This window comes from Hypomesus nipponensis, chromosome 19 (assembly GCF_054491055.1).
Source record: "Hypomesus nipponensis isolate SF chromosome 19, ASM5449105v1, whole genome shotgun sequence".
Classification (NCBI taxonomy): domain Eukaryota; kingdom Metazoa; phylum Chordata; class Actinopteri; order Osmeriformes; family Osmeridae; genus Hypomesus; species Hypomesus nipponensis.
The window spans coordinates 6,978,127-6,991,425 of record NC_140379.1 but is presented as its reverse complement, the minus strand read 5'-3'; the positions used below and the strand labels follow the sequence as shown (position 1 = coordinate 6,991,425).

Genomic DNA, 13,299 nt, shown 5'->3' with positions numbered 1-13,299 from the left:
TACAAGGTACAAAGACAGAACTAATGTTTGTGCTAGAATGTTACGTATTATTAATACAACCATTTAAAACAACACTGAAAGAATATAGGTTAGCAACTTTCTAATGCTGATTATTGTGATTATAAAAACACAGTATATCCAAAATCAGGTTTTAAACAAGTGTTCAAACGTCAGAGAACGTATTCTGGCAATGCTGGTGTGGCGACTGATGTGAGGGTGACAAATTCACCAGCCGTATGATACATGAGGATAAGTTCTCCCTCCCTGTGCTTGACACCCTAGGGTAAGGCATGACATGCCTACACCACACTGACAGACCCACACAGGCTACATCACGCCAGGGTCAGACAGAATATCCAGTTAGCCTCCTGGTGTTGATATTATGGTATCATGTTGGGGTTGTGTCATAGAATTAAATGGAGTGGAAACAGGGCTGATTCAGTCTTTGCCCACTGGAATATTGGAATACTGGCCACACAAGGCTAACAGGCTCAACACTTGGCCTAAAAAAAGAGAAACCTCTAAGAGGCGGGAGGTATTTATTTCTCATACACTCTCACGTTTTCCCAAAACCTGAGTGGACTTTAACATAGCATCCAGTTTAGTCAAAGATTCCCTCTTGGTGGAGTGGATTTTTTTTTCAGATAAGGGCCCTTATCTGTTTTCTCTTTGCCGTGATCTATTTTATGGATGTTCCTCCATGACGGCTGCATGTTGCATCGATGCCTCCTCTTCTTTATTTCTCAGAGGACCAGAAACACCTGTCTGCTTTAATCGCTAAGTTCTCCCCTGCAGGAATGCTATCCCTGAACAGACAGTGTGCTGCTATCTGACATTGATAGAAAACAAGACAGTATAGATCCACATTTGGCAATGAATAACAATGTACCCTGGAAAAAGGACAACAAGGGCATGCGCCTCTATTCCTCATCTTCAAATGGCACGTTTAGATTTCTGTATGTTTGCCACGATAATCATGTCATCAAAACATGGAGCTGTTTTCCAGAACTCCTGAGATGTGTCATCATGGCAATGCTGACGTAATGGTAAGATTAAATCATATTTATCTTTGTGTGTCATTTCAATAATGAGGGGTGAGCAAACTCAAAGACACAATACCATTGTTGTCAACCATATAGACGATGGATAAAACATGACTACATTTGTTTCATTGTTAAGAAAGTGTTCTTATGAAATCTAGAAGTATGTATTAGTATCTGGTAACGGTGGCATGAGATCATCAAAGAGTGACTAACAACATTCTGGGAATTTGTTCCCAACATCCCATAATGCCTTTGTGTTCTCCTGTGAGTAATAACCTTGATGACTACTATGAAATAATTTGCCAGCAAGGTTGACAAACTGCAGCTATTTGAAAAAAGAAAAAAACAAAACTATCAAAACATGTCTGTTTTTTTCTTTGTGATTCAGGAAGAACTGCCAAATGTCCCTGAAGAAGATTGGCTGTTTCCCCCTAAAATGGAATTTTTGGTAAATGCAAATAATGACTAGAGTTTACTTAGTGATGAACAGATATTTTATCTGTTTTTTCATGGAAAACAATGTGGCCTTGAATTCACAATGTTTGTGTGCAGTCACTTTATGAAAGAGCTTCTTTCAGGGTTTCACATGAAACTGCTATCCTCCCTTAGCTAAGAGATAAGAGGAAGGTATTAATCAATACCTAACTTTTCAAAAACTAAATAAAGTTGAATATTATTGCACTGAATTTTTTTACCACACTGTTGTTGAGTTTATTTCTCAAAGAACTACCAATAACATGTTGCACAGATATGCAGGAATACCTCATAGTTTATGTACTAACTAGAACATATGTGCATTTTTTTAACTCTATATATTATTCTGTTTTCTCTTTACACGGAAACCATCCATGTAGCCAAAAGGTCAGTGATTGGATAGGTCTGCTCATCATCAAGCCTGTCTTCCCCTCACTCTCCAAGAATCTGCCGAGCACTGTGTACACTATCCAGTCAAAATCCTCAAGGCATCAGCATGGGTGTTTATTTCTCCAAAAGTAGCAGAGTTAGCCTTCTTAGCAGCTATAAAAGGCAGGATTATCACCCAGCTTGTAAAGGCTGCCAACCTACTTGGGCAAGGTGTAAAAAACGACAAGACCCACAGCTGATACTTAAGTTAAGGCAGGTGTTTGGGGCAAATTACAGCCCCTGCACATAAAATGGCTGATCTGTCAGGGCCTTCTGCATAGCTGTGCGCACGTCTATCAAGAGGAGCACGACACAGGGAGACACAGGAGCACATGCATCATTTACAATTGATATTGTAACCAAACATCCATTCAACAGGCAGTTACTGCTCCAAAAAGTAATAACAATTATTATTGATTTTTTTATCCTTAAAACTTGTAAAATGTGTGTATTATTTCATGTTCGTGAATGGTAAGTGTTTTTTCTTGTTGATGAGAGTAAGTGAGACTTTGTGAGATACAGTTATGTTCCTTCAGTCTGGGGGGTCTGGAACGAGGACAGAAGAAACAGGCCTGATCTTTCACTGAGAGATGCCTCTGGTTGCTGAGGTGCAAGCTCCTTACCCCTCAGAGTTCAAAGATGACAAGTTTCCCACAGAGAAACACCAAGGGACTCAATTCAACGTGTCTTTTTCTGCCTCTTTGCAACAGAATTCAGCTTGTTGAGAAATAAGATTGTGCTTCATTAGGTTTAAAAAAGATTAGCATATTTTACAGCGTCCCTGCTTTGCATGGCCAGGATATTAAAGGGGACTAGAATGGGATTACTTCCCAGCTGTGGTTGTGCTGTGACTGAGCGTGTTTGTCCACAAACAGCCCTCTGAAGCCTCCGACCAGCCACTGGTCACTGGTCACTTTAGCCTCCAAATCTGCTAATAGATTTCCATTGCTGTGTGGCCTGAGACAGGTCATGGGGTCAGGCCTTGCACAGCATTCTGGGAGGGATTGTTCTCCAAGGCCCTGGGTGTGGAATCCATCATCATTAATGCACCAGTCTACTCTTGTTAACCTGCTGCCCAAACATGATGGGCAGAGAATGGAGGTCTTTTGTAAGGCTGCTTTTGAAAAGAGATCAAATTCGTCATTTTAGCTATTCAGCATAATTAGACCAAATGAAACTGAGGCAGTAAGGCCATAGGTCATTACACTGCACAGTAAAATCCTATATTAGATAGTGTGGATGCCAAAATGTGCCATTGTGGTAACCAATATCAGAGACTATTAAATATTTTGTTTCCAGTATTTTAACAAAAAAAATAGAAAACGTCAAATCTACATTTCTTAATAAGAGCAATTTTTTTACGCAAATTGCCTCAGTAATTATATCATTAGCTGTAATAAATTTTGATCATACATTTCTTAAGCATGTCTGAAATTAATTATACTATTTGAGCAAGGCTTTCACAGCTTGTCTGGCACCCCAGCTGCAAATTATCTCAATGATGAATATGGTAAATGTACGTATCCTTGCGATTGTTTACGTAAGGTTTCTGAACCTGGGTGAGGTATCATGACCTTGGACGAGCGTTAGGGTTCTCTATCACCCAGCTGTGTGCTCTCACACCCATCAACGCTGTAGGTGAGCAGACACAGCTGCGGAGGTGCAATCTACCTTCTCTCAAATACAGCACTGTTACTAAATCTGCCTCTGAGCAAACAATTCCTCAGTTTTACCTTTGTTCCAGTTTAATCTTTGACCCCACGTGAGGGATTAATGTTATACTGAATGAATGTCACATTTCCCAGAGCCGATGAGCAAGGTTGACGGTTTGTAGCTATTGATTACAGACAAGCATGGCATGTTGGCCACAAGACTGACCACTAAGGTTCTAGCCCATGGACAAAAAACGTACCATAGTAGGACAGAGCAGTGGTAGACAGGCAGGCAGACACCAACACTAAAACAGAGACTTTGAGGAGACAGTAAAGCTCAGTAAAGTGAGGGGGAACTGTAAGGTATATTGGATTTTATATAAAACGACACCGCTTTCCTGAAAAAAAGAAACTTTTCTGAAACTATTGCCACAGATAAGACCCGTGTGAAAAATCGATGAGATAGAGCTCACTTGTCAGAATGACTGTCTGCTGACTAACCCTCTATGTAGCCAGGCAGAGAGGGAAGAGGGGGTTTAGATGGCGCACACAGGAGATAAGAGAGCGGGCAAAGCCACATGGGAACTGAAGTTTTTTTTCTCCCTTTCTCTGTCTCCAAAGTCCCCAAATCTTTAGAGGAACAGAGTTGAGTGTTTGCCTTCCTCCAGAGTGAGACGGGGCTGACATTTCATCCCTGACAGGGAGCACCGCTGCCAGTGGGAACTGGGGAGTGGGACCGGCGCTGTAATCTCCCCCTAAGCCCTGCCTATTTATCACAGGGGTAATGATAAGAATCAGATTTAGAGGTGAACCCTGAGATGGGTCAGGGCCTTGCACCGGCAGTAACGCGATCTGCGGCGGAGAGTGCTGATAACCCGGGGACAATACGGGGAACGGCTGTCAGATAAATAAAACAAACGGCGTTGTCCCATAAACAGGGACCACGTGCCGGCCACTCTCTGGCTGAACAAACGCATGCACGCACAAGGGGGGGAGGAGAGGAGGGGTGAGGAGAGAGAGATAACGGTGGGAGAAAGAGATGAAGGGAAATACAGTATATACAGTATTTCAAGGGAAGTGTGTGTCAAGAGGTGGAAGGTATAAATTAAAACTGATCTGGTTGTACATACTGAGGGACTGCATCTCCACATAATAGTTTAGGTAGAAATAAAAAAAGGTTTCATAAAATGTAATCATCAATCATCAATCCCATGAAAAGAGATTATGGTATGTGTTTAATTATGTCATATGTTTTCCTGTTTCAGACTGCCACGTCATTGGTCTAAAGCTGTGGGCGTCTTGAGTAGATTGCCCTCTGGTCAGAGTGTCACCCTGTGAGGTCATTCAATGGCCGTGTAGATCCTCTGGCACTTCCTCTTTATAGAAAAAACATCGCACTGACCTCTGGGAATCTTTCCGCTTTGGAACGCGTGTGTTAGGTCATGTTTTCCGGACTGCATATGTTCTGTAACAACACAGCTTTCTGGTTATGACAATATTGTCGGAGAATGACTCTGAAAGCAACATTGACAGGATATCCTACATTGCTTAATAAACTGAACAGGGAAACAAATCCTTAGACAAGCACAGGTTTTTCACCTGTTACTGCAAACAGGAGGCACATACTGTATATCACTCATAAAAGTCGGGGACCCCAGAGAATGAGTGAAGTCCCATTCCACCAGGGTGAGTTAATGGATGAGGCTCGTCTGCCCAGAAGACGGATGACTTCTGCAGAGTGCTCTGGAGACCAATTTCCAGTGGCACCTCAGTCCCTAGCAGACTGGTGTCACTGGATCATGTCAGCCATCACCCATGTAGCCTTCTGCTTTGTCTGTGACAGGGAGAACCTCACAGAAGGCAATTATGTTGCCCCTAATGAATGTACACTACCTGGATGTATTGTAATATATTACATGCATGGTACAGAATAATTTACAATCAACAATGTATCCCCACCACACTATACTTCCAGCTAGCCAACTGCAAGCTGTTTAAACATGAGGACTAAAAAGCAGTAGGGCAAATAGACTAGTATATGTAACACTCATGATGAAAACAAACCATATATTGATATTTTTGACAAACAACTTGTCCACAATATATATGTGTTCACTTTTCACTTTTCTTCTGCTTATTAAAAAAGGGGAATAAAGTTGTTATTGTGGTCATTTCAGTGCAGGAAGTCCATAATGAAATTACCATTTCCTGTGTTTTACAATGCCCTGAAACATATTTTCTTGATTGTAGAGCAGCTTCCCTTTTGCGTTGCCTAATAAGACCATATTAGTACAGCTTTTAATTTGACAGGAAGTTCAATCCTAACAGCACAGTGTGATTGTAATGACTCACTAGATCACACCATTCTGAGGCTTTTTCTGTTTATGTTTCCCATGAGGCCATGCATGTTACTCACATCATATGAATTCCCAGTCATCATGGCACCAGAGACAAACATGATATGAGAAAGCACTTTTATATGATGATTCACCAAAATGTGTAAAAACGGATTTGTGCTTTTCTGAATTTACACAGGAAGAAAACAAGAATGAACAAGAATGTAAAGTAAACTCTTGCAATAACAATGCAATATAAATAACAACCTTTGCTTAAACAAAGATAACATGATAAAACAGTTGTTTGTGAAGATAGTGGTAAAAATAAAGATAAACTGTAATCTGCTATGACTTAATTCATCAAATGACAACAAAAACAAACAGAAATCTATTCATATCAACACCTCGCCCCCCCGTTCCACAGGTTAGTTCTCACATGGGAAATGTAATTAGGCTACTCCTATTACAGCCAAGCACACACATATTATTGTTTTAATTTATGACTGGCAAGTAGAAGTTGTGCAGTTAAGTTTAAAGAAGTTTTTTTTTTAAAGAAGTTAAAGTTCCCCCTTTTCTCCTTCTCTCTCATTTCTTTCTTTCTTTCTTTCTTCCTTTTTTCTTTCCCTGTCTTCCTCTTGTGTCTGCAGCTGTATTTTTAATCAAGGGAAGGATCCATAGAGAAATGGGCATTTCTTTCACAGCATTACATTCTTCTCCCTCCTGTCTGTGCTCATGGATCACTGGTTAGCTTAGAAATACAGCCAGCACAAAAGCAGCAGCTGACATGTGGGGCTTAATGGCAATAATGGCCATTTTTAAGCCCAATCAATCACATTTAGTGGACATCTCCATTTTTTTGCCCCTGAAAAGATATAAATAATAATAATGCAAAAGAAGGAGAAAAAGAAGAAATGATTGGGGGGTTTAAAAGGCACCTCGGTAAATATTTTAACTGCTTATTAAGATTTGGAGCACACCACAAAAGGAGCATCTGTGCCTCAGACCCAGGCTGAAAAGAGTGACCCAGATGGTTCTAAGAACCAAACAGTGAAACTGATCCGTGAACCGGGCAAAGTAAGCCCATTTATTGAACTATTTATTTATTGTGTGTGAGTCTGTAGGTCTGTGTGTATATACCAGCGTACAAGTGTGTACTGTTGCTTTTATGTGTGGGTGTAAGTGTGTTTTTGATTGCGCAAATTGATCTTCAGTCCAAAAGCCTTGGTCTTCCACCAAAAGCCCCCCTGACAGTGGACAGAATTCTTTGGACAGCCCATAAAGTGTGCAATGAATACCTCAGTTTGTTTATCTTTGCAAGGTTCAGATATTTCAATGTCTCTTTGCCCCTCTTTTTATTAGTCTCCATGACTTGCGGTGCGATTTGTAGACACGCAACTCAGAGGGCGGAGTGTTGTGTGTGTGTGTGTGTGTGTGTGTGTGGTGTGTGTGCGTGGTGTGTGTGTGTGTAAAGTGGGGGTTTGGGGGGCTTGAGTCAGGTCGTCTCTGCACAACAATGCACTTAATTTATTTCCAAGTCCATTGCCTTTTTTCCGGTCAAATAAACTTATTTCAGACAGCCAAAGAAAAAAAGGTCCTGAATTAGCGATGAGTGTGTATTGGGGAACATGCTGCAAGTTCCCAATACTTCCACTAACTCACTGTCCTTCGGAATAATAAGGTAAATGTAATAAGGCACTGCAGAGAACATAGCCCTTCACAAGATAATATGGAAAATGTTATAGCTTTCATCCTTTACTAATCCTTCATGCTCTTTTATCTTGTTTGGTTTTTATTGGCTGTGCTGCTCCTGGGAACTTTACCCTAATAAAAAACAATCCTGTGGAATTTTCCACAGAATTTATGCAGTATGCAAATAAATAGAAAATGCATGCACATTTTCAATGGACATTACACGCTTTACATAATGTGTGAAAAGTACTACAACAGAATGTTTTGTAGTTATGTGTTCTATCTTTTAACCATTACAAATCACAGGGATCATGTTTTCAATTTCATACACTAGGAAAATCTGCATTGACTCAATTAGCCTTGGGTTTCAGTCCTCTTCAGTGGCTGATGGGCCTAACCTGAAGACCAGGCAGTTCTTAACATGTCTTCTGCACGTGAACAGTTGCACAGAAACGTCAGCCCAAGCAGAAAAGGTAGACTTAATAAGAATACGTTCTTGAAGTTTCTTTCAGAAGCAGAAAAGGTAGACTTAAAAAGACCACGTTCTTGAAGTTTCTTTCAGTAAATACACCGTCTTTCAACAGCCAGGCAGTGTTACCAACATGTCAAGGGTCCATCCCTTTTTACTGAAAAGGAAAATAAAATGTGCCCTTCAGGAGGTTTAATTTGTATTTACGTGAAGAAGAAAAAAAGATATACACTGCTAACAGTACACTCGAAAATCAAGCAGAATCCTTGGAATAGTTAGAATGTATTTAAAGTACAGTCTTTGAGTTAAATACCATGGGTTTGGTGTGAAAACAGAGAATGAATAAACATTGTCAAGGGCATGATGATTGGTATGATTTGTAATTTGTTTGATTTAGACTTTTGGAGGGCACACTTAAATCTTTGTCCAGATACTGCATTAGATTTTTATTCCCGATAGCTCTGTTCATTTTCAAAATCAAACCCATAAAAGCATCAGATAAGCAATAACACAAGAGAGCCCTGGCAGAAATTTACATATTAATCCAATGTTAAAAATCCCCCTGTATTAAAAACATTTACTGCCTAAAATAAAAACTGAAAATGCTTCATGACAAAATGAATCTGACCGCTGCCAAGACTTTGCTCTGGATTGCAACTGCATTTCTGCTAGCATAGATTCACTGTTGCTACAGTAACCCACAGCGTAAACTGTGAAGCAGGCGCTGGAATGGCCAAGCATACATCTCCCAGACCACACGGGACATTCCAGCAGTCCCTCTCTACCCTGGTTTGGTTGGCCATCCTCAGCCTGAGTAACACCCTCTGTCAGACAACATGACCCCAACTATACCCAACAAATAAAGAGTCCCATCTCACATTATGCTTTCTCAGTGACATCATAGTATCACCAATATACAGCAAGAGAGGCCCTACTTGCTGATGCGGTAACGTGGGATTTTGTATTTCCCTGATGTCAATGAGTCCTCTAACTGCCTCAAAGGCAATCATTGATCAGTCTACATTAACCCACCTTTATGAGCACATTATGTTTTCCAAACAACCTAACATGCGCGCGTATTCCAAGTGGGACCGTCAGCAAGTGCAGTGTGCAACTAGATCAGGATTAGAAGAGGCGCAAAATATCTGTTACACAATATCTTGGTGTTACTAGAGCAACTTATTTCATTTACTGTCATGTTATTTTTTGATGGTATCAACTGATCAAATACCGGCAAGGATTAACTGTGACATTTTGCTATCGACCATTATCGCGGCTATGTATTTTTAAAGGAACTAGCATTGGCTAACTGCCCTAGCATATTGACATCAGGTCAGGAAGTCTGTTCCGTGGGAGCATAAGCCCTGTGTCTATAAGAGGTTAGGTGGCCAGGCCTCATGTGCATCTCCTGTGCGTAAATAATCCAATTATGGCTGCTCAGCATCAGATTGATGAGAGGCTGATCCATGCATCATGAGTTGTGACAGCAGGGCAGGCCAGCCGATGACTGCTCACACACAGAGGGAGAGGAGCACAGCTGCCAGGGTCCTGCTAACTGACCCAGGGAGGGGGGTTGTGGATAACCCCTGAGGTGATCTTGCACCAACCGAGTTCTGCCAGGACTCTCTGGACGGGTGTTTTCGCCACGGCAACGGTTAAGGCATCCATGTCATCAAACACGGATAGTCACTATGAATCCATTTCGCGAGTCTGTTTGCAGACAATATCTAAGCTCCTTGCGTGACTCATAGGAATTACATGGGAATCCTCTAATGCAAATCCTTTAACTCATTAGCTATCTCTAAAGCCCTCAATTTTTAATTGGCATCAAGGGTACAGATTCCCATACCTAAATCCTGGTACACAATGTCCTGATAACTCTGTCTCCAACACAAATTCATCCCAGGTAAGAACTTGGAAGGCTGCAGGTTAATATATACCAGTGTAAAGCCTTGCTTTAATAGCCATCGGTTGAACAGGGTATAGCTAGTCTACTCCCAGTGCATTACCTGTCAGTCAGAATTATACATACTACTTAAAAAAAATTGGAACTCAAGTTGAACCCCTATATCTCTTCCATTTAAAGCACCATCTGGACCAATATCAACTCACTGATGCCCCGCTGTCCCTCATCCCTACTCATGGTCTTCTTCAGAAGGGAAGAAGATGACCACATGACCACAAGGGATCCAGGAAGGAGCTCAAAATGCTCTTATTAACTGATTGAATATTTGAATTAATGATCAAACGTGAAGCGGTGATCGTTTGATTCGAGGGTTTTTATCTTGAGGATGATGTTATCTTGGTGTTTCCTCTCTGCCAGTGGGGAAACATGATGCACAGATGCTTAGCAGCTCCTCCTGCCCTCACGCCAAAACGCTTGCTTGCCCACCCGCCACTAAAACAAGCCCTCATCTCAGCCCAGCTGAGATTTTATGGTCGTCTCCAAACAGATGCCTGTCGCCTCTCAAACAGCTGTGTCCGCTATTCAGCTGTATAACACTAATCTGATTAATGCACTCGGCAACAAGAACAACAAAAAGGGCCACTGATATACATAATTGTAATCAAGTTTGACAACGATGTCAAATAAAAGCCTTTGCATAAATCTGGACTGGGTGCTCCATGTCTGTTGGAGTTCCCTGTGTGGTCAAATCATTCTAAGAGACAGGCAGGCAGGCAGCAGCCCCTCTGAAGGCATAACCGGGGTTCCTATGGGAGTGCAGGCTGACATGTAAAAGTTTGGGAGTGGGCAATAGGGTTCCTATGGGAGTGCAGGCTGACATGTAAAAGTTTGGGAGGGGGCAATAGCTGCCGTAGTTTTCATTCAAGCCCCCTTTACACAAACACAACTATATCTCCTATGGGGACTGTGTGGTGTGCGATGGTATCCAAAATGAAGAGGCACTCTAAAGTGTGGCTCCAGAACCCACAAAGGACTCCTCAGTGTGTGGTAGAATACAGCTTGACCACCCCCCTCCTACCAACACACAGCCAACCCACCCGCATCAGTTATTAATAGAGCCATGCATGGGTGTCGAGTTGGCCTCTTGGTGGCAAACACATATTTTAACCTCGCCCCTTGTCCCTCAACAAATAAGCTGTTTAGAAAATGATTTCCAAGGGGATGTCTGTTTCCATAGGGATGACATTAAATGGAAAGGACAAAAAAATCATAGAGGTTGATGAATGCCGTTGGTCTTGGATGACACACTCTTCTTACCAACGCTTGTGCCCGAGCCAAGTTTCTTGTCCTCAGTTTTTTTTCCCCCCAGACAAAAGAGCAAATTTAAATGTATCTCTGGCACGCTGTGAGCGAAGGGGCATTGTTCAGACGCTGCTACCACATTATCCCTCCCGTATTTACTGCTTGTCATCTTCCGGGGGAATTGACAGTAACCTCACAGCACTGTAAATCATGTCACTAAAAGTGCCATCACAAGGCAAGGGATTGATAAAGAAGCGGGAGGAGTGGTGGGGGAAGGAGGAGGAGGAGGGGTGCAACCTGTGGATTCTCAGAGATATCCCATCCGCACGCCTCATGGGTCATTAACTGCCTATCAAGCCTCCAACAGGCTGTCCTTTCAGATCAACTATCAGCTTAATAAAGGGGTGTTCAGCAAACATCTCCTACCCCACATCACTGGGGAAAGGTCGTCAGGAGGAGGCAAAACAGAAAGAAGTAGTCTGGTAGTAAATTGTTAAATATATCACAATGATTTGACACATTGTGTAATGGCTAGTTCTGGTTGTAGCCTGTTGCAATTTGTGTTAATAACAGCGTAAGCCATCGTTTTTGGGCGGATTTTAAAGTGTGCTCATCATAAAGTCTCGGACAGTGAACAAATCCACAGTAACCACAGAGGCAACTAGAGCAATTTGTTCTGCATTCTACTCATTTCATGTGCTTGGTGGTAATTATATTGTTAGGGAGTCAGTATGGAGGTTGGGGGTGTATGAGCCATAACCTCTAATAAGCGGCTGTATTTGTCATTCTCAGGACCTACTCAGATGCAAAAGCACCCCTCAGCCGAGCCTGTCAACTACGTCCCACGTTTTATGTAATTACCATTTTTATTGGATTTTTATTTTGTGCCAACAAAAGAGCCATCTGCTAAGAGCAATACTCCAGTGGCGCTCCAAGATCAACTGTGAAACAATGGTGGTGATGGTTCAAAGCACTGAGCTCTCTATTCTCCAGCCCCAAGCCAGCCCCAGCCTCATCCCCTCCCTGACCCGTCCCCTTCATCACCATTTCAAACAGATTCTCACATCCTCCCCACTACCCTGCTCCACCTCAACAACACAGACTTTACATATTTCGCACAATCACCCCTTTTGCCTCCTTTGGAACAAATGATGCTGAAGTGCAGAGTGGGAAATTGTGTCCTTAGCTGTTGCATGTGGAGATAATGGGTACAATTCAATTACGTTTTTCCCCCTTGTTTTCCCCTCCCCCCGATGAACCACTTGCATACTCGTCTTGACCGAAGTGGAGGGAGAAAGTAGCTGTATTAAGTGGTTAAGGAGAGGCTTTCTGAGGGTGTTTGCTTGAGTCTTCAGCCTGGACAATTGGACCTCAAAGCAGTCATTTGATGATAAATAAAGGACCCTGCAATCTCCATTGTATATTGTTGTTTACTTGAATGACTCCTTGTCATTACCTCACTTGGGATGGTCTTGATAATATATTTTCACGCTGAGCTCAGCTTTTCCGTGTCTGGGTGGGACGGTTGGTCAGGAACAAAGAATCCTTGCTAGAAGATTGTCAAGGTTTACTCTGCGGTGTTGAGATGATTGTCTACAACTAAAACAGTTGCACTCCAATTTGGCTAATCTTGAAACAGTTATCCATTTGAATTGTTTACTTCCCATTGTGGCCCCTACTAATAGTTCACCCTTTAAAACAGTATTTAAGGAACATGATAAGAGGGAACATGACTGCCCTGACCCAATCCAAAGTGTCAAGCCTGTGTTTCTACACCTTTTAGACAGAGTTGAGGGGTTGCTGAGATGGGCTGCTGTTGCATCTCTCTCTCCCTCTCTCTCTCCCTCCCTCTCTCTCTCTCCCTCCCTCTCTCTCTCTCTCTCCCTCTCTCTCTCTCTCTCTCTCTCCCTCCCTCTCTTTCTCTCTCTCCCTCCCTCTCTTTCTCTCTCTCCCTCCCTCTCTTTCTCTCCCTCCCTCCCTCTCTCTCCCTCCCTCTCTC

At 42.2% G+C, this 13,299-nt stretch overlaps 1 long non-coding RNA gene across 1 annotated transcript; it reads left to right on the top strand.

Moving 5' to 3' along the window:
- The first annotated feature begins 329 nt into the window (after nt 1-329).
- Nucleotides 330-1,729, top strand: LOC146246726 (uncharacterized). Its single transcript, XR_014732317.1, has 2 exons — nt 330-1,046; nt 1,432-1,729. It is a non-coding gene; the product is annotated as an uncharacterized LOC146246726 (long non-coding RNA).
- The last annotated feature ends 11,570 nt before the right edge of the window (nt 1,730-13,299 follow it).